Raw genomic sequence first — 13,744 nt, forward strand, 5'->3', positions numbered from 1 at the left:
TCTCACGCTCAACTGATGTAGAGCATTTATCGTAACAGTTTCTGTTTGAGTAGAAGCCTGCATCACCTATTGTTGTTGTTGTACTTGCATAAGCATATTCATATTCTACACTAGTTGTTGCAAAACATCACTGGAAATTATGTTTGAAGGTTTCCTCATCTTGTCTTTCCTTCTGATGACCTTTCGTTGGGGTTCACCAATGTCGCAGGGGTTTTTGTTGAAAGGTCGTATCCATTGGGGATCAAAGATAGAAGGAAGTAGAGGATAGGATGTTGAGATGATATGCTCAACACATGTAGACATTAATGATGGACCGCCTAGTTAGATGGGCCCACATGTCTACACTTAGCACGTCGGTGGTCATTATGACTCTCACATGGCCACTAACTCATTACTTATTATATTCAAGTTGTTACATCTATTTATAGCTAGCATAGTTATAGCGCTAGTCGACTAGTGTAGTTGGTTATGCATTGTTTGACTTAGTAGGCCACTTTCCTTTATGTTGTATCTTATCTATACTTTATGTACATTGTAAAATGTGTGGAAGAAGAAGAAGAAACCAACAAGAAAACGTTTTGGCCTCCATCTCTCTTCTTGTCTCTTGAGTGAGCTTCTCCTTGTGCATTCTGTGTGTGTTTCGTGCAGCATCTTGAGCAAGTCCCCCCACCACGCAATTCTTGACATGCTATTAGAGCCATGCCACTGAGAGAGACTGATTTCGAAGGCTGAAGTGAAGGAGAAGAATCAAGGTTTGAGCAAGCATGCCACGGATAAGAAGCACTTCCATTCTTCCACTCTTTCTCTTGGACAGTGCCTGTGGAGGCACTAGAAGTAGGGCAGAGCAAAAATTTTAGATTGCAGTGAGATTTGGTGTGTGCGAAGAGCGCTGCTATTTTGGCTATCCGAGGTCATTTCAGGCCCCGTTTTAGAGCCGCAAGGTTGTGGATAGCAGTTCGAGATACCTAGTAATTTTAGCTGTGTCTGTCGTATACAGGTGCACAGGTTACAGATTTCAAATCTGTAAGTTCAAAGGTGTTTACCAATTAATAAACACAAGATTTATCTGCAAACTGGTTGCAGATTGCATGTATTGTTGAGCAGACAGTGAAACAGACTGCCTGGTGTATTGCTATGCACTACAGGTCGAGGATTGCAGAAGATTTGCTTGCTGTTTGGTATTAGTTTTGTGATAATGGCAGAGAACAGTGGAAACCCCATCATTGAGAAGCTCGACAAGAACAACTACCCTTCATGGAAGTTCCGTGTCACGAACTTCCTTATTAGAAAAGGCCTCTACGAGTTTGTGTTAGGTGAAGAAAAGGAGCCGAAGGTGGGTGATCCTCCAACTGCAAAAGAGACAAAGGCACGGGAGGAATGGAATGCAAAAGACAAAAAGCTGTCTGCAGTAATTGATAATAATATGTTGGGACATATTAGAAATGTAGAGAATTCATATGCAGCTTGGCCCATACTTGAAAGTATGTTTTCCGTAAATACAAAGGCACGAAAGATTCAACTCAAGCAAGAGTTGAATACATTGAAGAAAGGGAAGATGTCTATCAATGAGTATGCACTGAAGGTAAGGAGCATTGCAAATGCCTTGTCAGTGATTGATGCAATGCCCGATGATGATGATTTGGTGTCGTCTACCTTTGGTGGACTTAACAATGAAAAGGCTTGGAAGTCTTTTGTAACTTTCGTATATGTCAGAAAGCCATTTTCAGATTTCGATGAGTTGGTCTCCCTTATGATCACTAAAGAGATCATCATGCAGAGTGAGACGTCTGAAAGAAGTGGTGAACAGGTCCAAGCTTTCTACTCCACTTCAGGAAGGGGACGTGGCAGGTTCTCTTCAAGAGGCCATGGTACACGACGTGGTAGTGACAACCAGCAAAACAGATTGAATCAACAATTTGGCGATATATAGGTTTCAGGAGGTCGTGGTAACTTTAGAGGCAAGGGGAGCTTTAGAGGAAGAGATGGATGGAAAAATAGAGGTTCTAAAAACTTTGGTATTGTGTGTCAATACTGTGGCAAAACAGGTCATATTACAGCCCATGTTATGCTAAGAAAGATGATATGCACAGTGGTAAGTTGCAGCAAGGAAACTATGCATCGTCTTCATGGCAGAATAAAGACAAAAATGAAAGTTTGTTTGTTATGCAGCATATGTTGAATGCTATTACAGGAAAGGGAACACATGATGATGTTTGGTATGTTGATTCAGGTGCATCCAATCATATGACCAGCCATGCAGAATGGTTTGGAGAGATGCAGGATTTGCAAAATGCAGGTTATGTACAGACGGGTGATGATTCATGCCACCCAATTTCACACATTGGAAAAGTTTCCTTGTCCTTGCATGATGGTAAGACAAAGAGTCTTTCAAATGTATTACATGTGCCATCTATTACAAAGAACTTGGTGTCAGTCGGTCAGATGGTAGAGCAAGGGCTGCAAGTCAGATTTAATGCAAAGGGCTGCTTTGTAGAAGACTTCAATGACAAGTGCAGGTTAGTTGTAAAGGGAATTAGAGTTGGATATACGTTTACTCTGGATGCTGGAATTCCTACTATGAATGCTGCTATGTATGCTAAAGGAAAAGGTGTTGTTGCAGATATTGAAATTTAGCACAAACTCATTGGACATGCAAATGTACAAAGGCTGAAATTAATACAATCCAAAGGGTTGGTTACATGTTTGCCTACATTTAGAGTTGTAGAATTTCATAAGGTATGCGAAGCATGTCAGTTTGGTAAGCAGGCAAGACAACCCTTTTCACATGACAGAGATGTAAGCAGAAATATCCTGAATGTTGTGCATACAGACATTTGGGGGCCTACACAAAATATATCTCTTGGAGGCAGTTCATACTTTGTCACATTCATTGATGATTGTTCTAGAAAGCTGTGGATAAATTTTATGAAGGAAAAGAGTGAAGCGTTTGAGCACTTTAGAACTTTCAAGGCTGCAGTTGAAAGAGAAACAGGCTTGAAAGTAAAGTGCTTGAGGTCAGATGGAGGGGGAGAGTACCTCTCAAATGAGTTCAGTGATTTTCTGAGGTCTCATGGGATAAAGAGACAGTTCACATGTAGGTATACCCCACAGCAAAATGGGGTTGCAAAAAGGAAAAACAGGCATATTGCAGAAGTTGCACGTGCCTTGATGGCTGAAAAGAATATGTCTAAGTATTTTTGGTCTGAGGCTGTTCATACTGTTGTTTATATTATGAACAGAACTCCCACAACTGCAATTCATGGGATGACTCCTGAAGAATGCTTTACTGGCAAGAAGCCTGATGTATCGCACTTGAAGGTATTTGGCTGTGTTGCATATGTTCATGTGCCAGATGATCTACGGAAGAAGCTTGATCCAAAGGCAGAAAAATGTGTCTTTATTGGATACTCTTTAGAGCAAAAAGGGTATCGTTGTTATAACCCTGTCACATGTAAGTTCAGAGTGAGTAGGGATGTCATCTTTGATGAAATGAGCAGTTGGTATGCATCTAGTGGTGATGCATTGGATGATGATGATGATGATCATGACACTCATGTGCATGCTGAAAAGCAAGAATCACGGACTCTTAGTGGACTAGAGACATCATCTGGTAGTCCTTGGTTTGGGATACTAAGGAGTAGCTCTACATCTTTAGGTGCATCTAGTAGCACTACAGGTAAAGACAAAGGAAAGAATAAAGTGTCAGATGGCATTGATGCAGTTCTTGATGGAGACTCCAGTGGCTCAAAGAGCTTGGATGATGAGCTTGGCCTTCCTTCTGTCAAGACACCAGGTGTACAGAGAGCTCATAGTAATGTAGACCTGGTGTCCTGACATTATGCTTATATGGTGAAACTAGTTGAGGATGTTGAGCCCACTTGTTTTGAGGATGTTGTTGGTCATACTCATTGGGATGCAGCAATGGATGAGGAGATGGCTGCATTAGAGGCCAATAAGACTTGGGATCTAGTATCATTGCCAAAGGGCAAGAAAGCTATTGGATGTAAGTGGGTTTATAAGATTAAGCACAATGCAGATGGTTCTATTAGTAGGTACAAAGCTAGGCTGGTTGCAAAAGGCTATGCCCAGACATATGGCATAGATTATGATGAAACCTTTAGTTCAGTTGCCAGGATGGCAACTATCAGATGTGTGATTGCTTTGGCAACAGCCAAAGGTTGGAGATTGCAGCAAATGGATGTGAAGAATGCCTTCTTGCATGGTGATTTGTAGGAAGAAGTGTATATGGATCAGCCAGCAAGTTATGAAGATTTAATGCATCCCATGTATGTGTGCAGGTCGAAGAAGGCGCTCTATGGGCTCAAGCAAGCACCTAGAGCATGGTCTAACAAGATCAGAGAGTATCTTGTCAATATTGGCTTTTATGTTTTTGATGCTGATCACTCACTTTATGTGAGAAAGGGAGATGCACGTTTGATCATCATGGTCATCTATGTAGATGACTTGATTATTACAGGTGATAGTGATAGTGGGATTGCTGAAGTCAAGGACTTTTTGAAGAACAAGTTTGAGATGAAGGATTTAGGTGAGCTAAAGTACTTCCTTGGCATTGAGGTGATCAGATGTGATGATGGTATATGGATGTCCCAAAGACAGTATGGCTTGGATATGTTGTCCAAGTATGGTATGATAGCATGCAAACCACTTTCAGTCCCGTTGGAGCAAAATGTAAAGTTGAGTACTGATGTTGGGGATGAGATAGAAGACCCTACTATGTTCAGGAGGATAGTGGGGAGTTTGATCTACATGACCATTACAAGGCCAGACTTGAGCTACGCTGTTGGTCTTGTGAGTCAGTTTATGCAAGTACCTAGAAAGCCACATTTGGATGCAGTCAGATGCATATTGAGATATGTGAAGTCCACATTACATTATGGACTTTTCTATGAGGCAGGTACAGATGTACAGGTGTTTGGATACACAGATGCAGATTGGGCTGGTAGTATATTTGATAGAAGATCTACCAGTGGATACATGTTCTCTCTTGGTAGTGTAGCAGTTGCTTGGAGTAGCAAAAAGCAATCTACAGTTGCTTTGTTGAGTACAGAGGCTGAGTATAGAGGTGCTGATGTTGCAGCATGTGAGGTAGTATGGCTACAAAAGTTATTGGCCGATTTAGATGTGTAGGTGGAAGGTCCAGTTGTCATTTATTGTGACAACATGAGCAGTATACAGTTGGCTAGGAACCCTGTGTTCCATGCTAGGACAAAACATATTGAGATACATTACCACTTTGTGAGAGAGAAGGTACTAGTAGGTGAGATTGACTTGGTGTATGTCAGCACACAGGATCAGATAGCTGACATCTTCACGAAGGCATTGGGTACAGAGAAGCTTCAAAAGTTTCGAAGCTTACTTGGAGTTGCAGAGATGCAGTTGAGCTTGCGGGGGAGTGTTGAGATGACAAGCTTAACACATGCGGACATTAATGATGGACCGCCTAGTTAGATGGGTCCACATGTCTACACTTAGCACTTCGGTGGTCATTATGACTCTCACATGGCCACTGACTCATTACTTATTATATTCAGGTTATTACACCTATTTACATCTAGCATAGTTATAGCGCCAATCGACTAGTATAGTCGGTTATGCATTGTTTGACTTAGTAGGCCACTTTCCTTTATGTTGTATCTTATCTATACTTTGTGTAACTTGTAAAATGTGTGGAAGAAGAAGAACAAACCAGCAAGAAAACGTTTTGGCCTCCATCTCTCTTCTTGTCTCTTGAGTGAGCTTCTCCTTGTGCATTCTGTGTGTGTTCGGCGCAGCATCTTGAGTAAGTCCCCCCACCACGCGATTCTTGACATAGGAGATAGAAGAGAAAAAAAAGAATAGACAAGTGGTAAACACGATAAAGATAAAGCACAATGAATCAAATCAATGTATATTAATAGGATCTAGAATCCCTTGTCTAGCATTACTCAGAAGCAATCTCTAAGCGTTACATCTCCTGGAGCTTCCTCGTAGACTAAAAACGTACATCAAAACAAAAACTTCTTCTCTGTTGCTCAGAATCCAAATCTGATGGCTTTGTTGGCTCCAAAAGGGGGGTAAAACTCTAGGACACCACTTGGTCAAGAATCTCCCAGACCACTCCTTCTTCTCCCAGTTCAAAGTGTTGTTTACTGCCTATCAACTACAATTGCGATGCACGCAATATCACCCATCTTTCTTTTTCATGAAAAATCCCAAAACTGGCTGAAAAAGTAACTTGATTTTTGCATGCCACCCTAATCTAGAATTTTTCCTAGATTTTTAGGATATTTACAATAAATATTATCCAAAAATCTAGTATTTTTGGACCATTCATGCCACTGACACTAGTACTAATGACTTAGATAACATTGAGTCTCTAGATCAATAAGAAAGTCCAATGATGATACTCTTTAGAGTTTTTCACACTGTGTCCGTGTAGTGGCACGACAATGTGCATGGTTATGGAGCCTAAAGCTTGGAGCTTAGAGATGAAGCTTGCTTGAAAGTGTATTTTGGATCGTGGAGCTAGCAGTGGATTCATGGGAGGAGGTAACTTGATCAGATTCAAAGATAAGCTCACTAAACTTGTGTGTGTGAGAGTGTGCACGGCTATGTATGCATATATATAAGCAATGATTTTTTGTGTCACCCTGTATAGACGCTATCAACACACACAAGCTATAGATCTTGGCTTAAAACACTTGAAGCAATAAGAAGTCCATGGGTCTTAGTGGTATGCTCACGAAAGTGACGACTAATAAATATCAAGGAAATATATAATTGAAGTATGATACATTAATGTTACATGTATTTGCAATATTGTATATGTTGAGATGTCAAGCTCAACATCTCCGGACATTGATGATAGACCACCTGGCTAGATGGGTTTGCATGTCTACACTTAGTACATTTGTGGTCATTATGATTCTCAAATTTTCATTTACTTATTACTTATTATATTTAGTTTGTTACACTTACCTACTAGCTTAAGCAACTCCCTTCACCATATGATTCTTAACATGGTATTAGAGCAGCACCATTGAGAGAAGATTGCTTTGAAGGCCGAAGTGAAGGAGAAGAAGCAAGAATTTAAGTAAGTGGATTAGAAGCTCTCCCATTCTTCCACTCTTTCTCTTGGATAGTGCCTATGGAGGTATCAGAAGAAAGGCAAAGCAAAAATCTCATATTGCTATGAGATTTGGTGTGCGAGCAGAGCATCGCTACTTATTTGGTCATTTGAGGCCATTTTGAGCCTCGTTTTAAAGCCATAAAGTTTCCAACAACAATTTTAGGGTATATTGTGATTTTAAATGTTGAGTAAAAGTAGGTGCACATGTTACAAATTTTAAATATGTAAGTCTTGAGGTGTTTTCCAATAAGTAAAAACAAGTTTAATCTACAAATAGGTAACAAATTACATGTACTATTGAGCAATCAGTGAAAAACGCTACTTAGTGTATTGATGTGCACTTATTGTGAAAGATTGCAGAAGACTTTGCTTACTGTTTTGCATCAATTTTTTGATAATGGTAGAGAAGAGTGAAAGACCCATCATTGAGAAGCTAGGCAAGAATAATTATCCATCATAGAAGTTTCATGTGATGAACTTCCTTATTAGAAAATGCCTTTACAAGTTTGTTTTCAAGTGAAGAAAAGGAGTCAAAGCTGAGTTGCAATCATTGTAAAATTAGAGCATATCAGAAATGCAAAAACTTCACATTTAGCTTTTTGAAAAAAATTTAGAATATTTTTTCAATCAATATAAAGGCACAAAATATTCAACTCAAGCAAGAGTTGAATACCCTAAAGAAAGAAAAAATGTTTGTTAATGAGTATGTTTTGAAGGTGATGAGCACTGCAAATGCTTTGGTAGTGATGGATGCAATGCCTGATGATGATGATTTGGTTTCATCTACTTTGGGTGGCCTTAATAATAAGAAGGCTTAAAAATCATTTGTTACTTTTATATATTTACAAAAACCATTTCCAAATTTTGATGAATTGGTCTTTCTCATGATCACCAAAGAGATCAATATTGAGGGTGAATCATCTAATCAATCGAAGTCCACTTAACCCCCCATTAAATCCTTGCAAACAAGGGTTCACATTATAAAGCAACTATGTGATCTGGGAGTGGAAAAGAGCATGACGAAGGCTAGGTTGCAATGCTATGAAGCCAACCATCCAATCAGATCACAAATCGAATTTCGTTTAGGCCTCTGTTAGGGAAAAAAACCATTTACTGGGTAGTGTGAACACTCAAAATCGAACCAGTTATTTTGATGTTTAAAAGCTTAATGACTTGCTTAAGGGCCTTAACCCCAAAATTCATGCGACAGGGGGGGGGGGGGGGGGGGGGGGGGCATTGTTTTTTTCGATGCCCTATTTTTTCATTTTAAATGGATGATTGCACCCGTTGGCCTTCAATCACTTCAAACAGATTAGAAAATGGCTAAGTAAATGAAACCTTCAATTTCTGGTATTTCTCTCTCCTCTCTCCTCTTGATGTGTGTTCCCATGGATCAATCTATGAGAGAAGGGGGTGGACTGAGATGCAAGATAGGATCATGGGGTGATGCTGAAGCATAAAGGAGCATAGATCAAGGTTTGGGGGAGCATCAGTGGCTATTGGGAAGCGTCAACGAGCCTCCAATCACGAGATGTGTATGATATAAAGCATGGTTCTATGAGTAAGTTATAAATTTAATCATTTTATGATAAGTTTCGTATATCTCAACACAGACATCATCATATTCTCCATGCGCACGTCCATAGTTGCTTTAGCCAATACATCTGACTTGCATGACTTTTCTCATCATAGAGGTTCTTGATCTTATCTCAAAGTTGCCAAACACTCTGTGCTTCCTCAACCACATTGTAATAAACTTTTTCAGTGAGAGACAAGATGAGGGTGGACTTGCATAACTCATCAAGCTCCATCCATTCGTCATCAATCATAGTTTCAGCTTGCTCTCCATGCAACCTTAGTAGTTTTATCTGTGATTTCTACACCAATACCTGCCAAACTTGGCTCTTCCAATAGGCATAATTTGTACCATCAAGCTTAGTGATGTTGAAGATAGCAATGTCAGTGGAAGAAGATGCCATACTGTAGTCCAAAACAATGCAGATAGTTCAAAACAGCTTGCTATTTTCTGCTGTAAACAAATACCACCAAAACCAAGGAAAAATGACCACAAATTGATAGCTAATGATGTTGTCCGCCAAATGCCATCAAAAGTACATAAAATTAGGATGATTTAGCATGAAAAATACATGACAGTCCATGCATAACTGCTTGCTGTAATAAATTACAACCAGTCACCATTAGAGCAAACTATAGGTAAAATGAATGCACCAAGTCAACCACTGATTGTCAAAGCATAACCAACATCAAGCAGGCATAAATCAGCATGTGACAGTCATATGGACATCGAGAAAACACCCAAGCATGTCAAATGAATTCATCACTAAGCCGTCACACCCCTGTGTAATAGGACAAAGTGTGCACGACACTAGCAAGACCTGACACAAATAGGTCTATGCTCAGGGAGTGCAAAGCCCAAATCAGCCCAAGTACATCTGTGAGGACCACGGCATATCAACCATGCAACATCCAAGTGAAGATCCCAGTCTCAAGTGTCCAAATGCTCAAGTAGCATAAACCGCCTACTCAATGTCTGTCAAGCATCCAAAGACTCACCCACTAGCACAAAAGCCATAAATATCAAGCAAAGAAGCTCAACAAGGGTATATGATAGCACTAGTGCCAAAAGATTTAAGATCAAGCATCAATAAGACCTCATGATCATATAGGCCATGTAGCATCTGTACATGGCATCCATAGACATCAAGTACATCCAAATTGTAACTCTGGCAAGCCAAAAAATAGCCAAAGTAAGTGCCAGAAGATCCAAGATCAAGCATCAATAAGACCTCATGAGCATATAGGCCGTGTAGCATCCATACATAGCATCCATAGACATCAAGTACATCCAAACTATAACTCTAGCAGGCCAAGAAATAGCCAAAGTAAGCTCCAGACTATCAAATGCCAAGCCCAAGTAAGCCACAATAGCAATCAACACCAATGTAATTAGCATGTATAGAGATGGCATAAGCTAAGCATGTCAAGACCGGTCAGACATAAGCAAAGTACATGCCATAAGTACATCAAAGATGGAGATCCAAATGCTATGTGAAGTGAGCTCAAGCTCAACCAATGATCGAGAAAAAATCCAAGCTCTATGTCGATCCCCGAGAGTCACTACATCAATGTATACATCCAAGACATAGCCCAAATCCAATAGGCATATCCAAACATAAGCAAATGAGCTTCAGCCCTGAATATTCCAATAGCAAATAAATGTCCAAAACTGAGCAAACAGTGGCTCAATCCAAGCTTAAATTTATAGGCAAACCATAGGCATACTTGCCCATATGTACAGGGCATAATCAGGCATCAAATGACCATGCAGTATGAGCTTAAAATGTAATGACAAGGGGATGCCCTATTTGGGCTACCTGTGGACTATGTAAAATATTCAATGGCTGAGAAAATTCAACCCCAAAAGCATCTCACATCATAGGCATACATTCCCCTAGCATTCGGGACCAACCGGGCAACCGATGTCAATGCCAAAGTGGTCCAAACATAAAATGCTAATGTATGACTACTATGGATTGCTTGAAAACTATGTATAACAATCCCAAACTTGAAGTAAATCACATCAATGCTCAATGCCAAGTCTTGGGGTCAAATGCCAAGCATAAACCAAGTGTATAGTGCCCAAATGAGGCTACTAATGACTAGGATGAGCTGTCCAGGGGCTGCCATAAACTAACACAAAATCACATTGATTGTATGGGATTGGTGCTCACATTTTTGTGCTTGTCAGGGTGGTAGGAAGCTCAAGGGGGTGCCAAAAAAGGCACACAACAAGCCTAAGGTGCCCTACAACGGCCTATGTCTAGATCATTTGGATCAAAAATGCTTCCAAAACTGCACTTTTATTAATCACGAGATTAAGAAAAGGGCCAAAAAGAGTTTGCCACATGCATAAGAATATGGTATTCTTATCTCCTCCTTTTTTAAAATAGTAGAGTCCACTTCGTGATTCTCTCCTCTCTTTTAGCCAAAATCTCCAAACTCTGACATATTTTGATAGTCTCGAAATCCTTATTTTCTTATAAAATCTAACAAAACCGGTTATGATAAAGATGTTGTGAAGTTAATAATGAATTTTTTAAAATTCAGGAGCTTTTGGTGCCCCCAATATATTTTCATTAGTCTTTTCAGTATTTTTTCTTAGTTCATTCATCTTTCTCGGTGAGCTTCTTTCTTTGCTCATTTGCCTTTCTCAGTGAGTGCTTTTCTCTGCGAATTCAATCTAAGTATGGCATCCAAAAGGTGCCCTTCTCATTTAATAAACTCCTGCACTGTCTATAGCTAAGGAGTAGATGGAAATTGGGAGCCCAAAACCTTTTGCATAAGCAATTGGATTACCATGTTGCCCTCTTGCAAAGGCTCTCACAAGGTCAAAAGAAGAAAAAGAGAATATATAAAACATCACTAGAAAGGGCATATCATTGCTTTCAAAGTTACGCATGAAGGGTGGTTAGTCAAAGTGCAACATGTTTACATTGCCAAGGATATGTAGTTGTCTCCTAATGAACATGTTTGCCAGCAGACACATTGTAATTCTTAAGTTAATAACATACGTGATATTTTTTTTCATTTAAGCGAGTATTAGTATCAAAATCTCGATTGTAGATATCTTTCCATCAACAAGTACTGAATGGCAACCTGTGGAGAGTTTGAGTGGAACTTTCAATGTGATTCATAAGGCGTTTGTAGACATTATATATGCTGATGAGACCATCGATTTTTTTCGTGAGAGAAGAATTTGTATATATTATGCACAATATGTGGTTCCGTCTAAAGAGGGTACATATGGACATATCAAGGATTTTCCATTGCCAAGTCTCTCATCTCTAATTTGGGAGGTTCCTGATAAGGCAATGATGCATAGTTTTAAATTCAAAATATGTCAAGATATTCAAAAGTCCATGACAGCTGGAAGGATCTCAAGAAGAATACATCTGTCATGGTTTATCCCCTTACATATCTTTGTGGGCTGCTTCAAAATAGCAAACTTACAAATTAAAAAAATATCTTGGCTAAGTAGAAATTTACAGAAGCAGAACTAGATAACATTATAGGAAAGCTTTGGAAATCTAGAGAGGTTGACCATAAGGGCGACACCATGAGGTGTATTCTATGCCCCCAATCCTTGTCTTTGTGTTATAATATAGCGCGACAAACTCTTGCTTTGGGCTTTGATTATAGGAGATACAAACTTAAACTAGGCATCTGGATTCCCTTTGATTCTGATACAGATTGCACACCCTTCAAACTTAAGGTGCAAGTTATAGAAAAGGAGGTAAATATCACTTCCAATTGGAATCTTAAATATGTAAGGGATACCTTGGAGATGCTAGATTGTACATTCCCAGAATATAAGTTCAAAGTAAACGCTAAAATAGTTGGGAAAAGAATTAAAAGCTCTTTCTCTTGTATGAGTTGCTTGCCTTCCACAATTGTAAGCTTCGAGCCATAAATATGAAAACATTGATGACATTTACATTTGACAAAAAGCTTTACGTTGAATGACAAGTTACAAAACGAAAGTGTAAATATACAAGGATCCTGCTTCATTTGCATCTATTTGTCTTCTTTTAGCTTTGTAACTTCTTCGTCACTTTCTAAAAAAATATCTAATCTCCTTACAATGGCTTTTTTCTTTGGTTGGTTGAAGAAGTTGACTTGGACAGGGGGCCCTTGCCTTACTCTTACTCTTAGTTAAGGATTTAAGTGGAGGAGAGTTGGGGTCAACCAGTGTGATCACCCTGTCCAAAATTAACTCAATACATCTCTCTCTTATCCACCATGTGTATGAATTGGGGTAGGAAAATTGTAATAAGTTGGAAATTTTACCCAACATGTATCTTAAAAAGTCAGAAGTTGTTAGGGAAAGGATAGTTTGTACTTGTAGGGAGTTAAAATGAAGAAATTGAATTATTATAAAATTTGATGATAATACAGCAGTTGTTGTGAAAACTCAAAAGACATGTTGCTCAAAAAACAATGTGAAAGATACTTACATTAACCCCATCTATCTTGAGAATCTTTGAATCTATTGTCCTACAAACATTTGAAATCACTCTCCATCCACAAGAATGCTCTCCATCCATAAGAATGTGCATCATTTTGCAAGGGCAATTCTTGTAAGATAAAGCTTTAAAAAAAGACAATCAAATAAAATAAACAATAAACCAAAAAGTGAGGATTATTGTATTCCATGCACATTTTTGCTTGACCGTGGATACCACTGAGAGAGTTCATAAGGATAATTTCTCTAGTGAGAATATCAATATATATTAAGCTCCAATGTCCTTTGTAAAATAAAATGTTAGTAAGAAATGCATATTATAAAGAAGTATACATTAAGCCCTTTGCAAAATTGCATACCTTTCGACGTAAGGAAAAAAACATGGTAGTTTGTGATTGGATCGAACATTTTGAAAAAGCATTCTATGTTTGAACAAGATCTTGAAAATAATTCCACTGATAACAATGGATCAACAATAAATATGATTTTAGAGATTTCTTGGCTAAGAGAAGCAATCAATGCCCCAAAGGCTAAAACCAATAGCAAAAACAAAGGAATGTTAGTTACAATGA

The sequence above is a fragment of the Lygodium microphyllum genome, chromosome 27 (genome assembly GCF_053477565.2).
Source record: "Lygodium microphyllum isolate KBCC chromosome 27, Lygodium_microphyllum_v1.1.10, whole genome shotgun sequence".
NCBI classification, from domain to species: domain Eukaryota; kingdom Viridiplantae; phylum Streptophyta; class Polypodiopsida; order Schizaeales; family Lygodiaceae; genus Lygodium; species Lygodium microphyllum.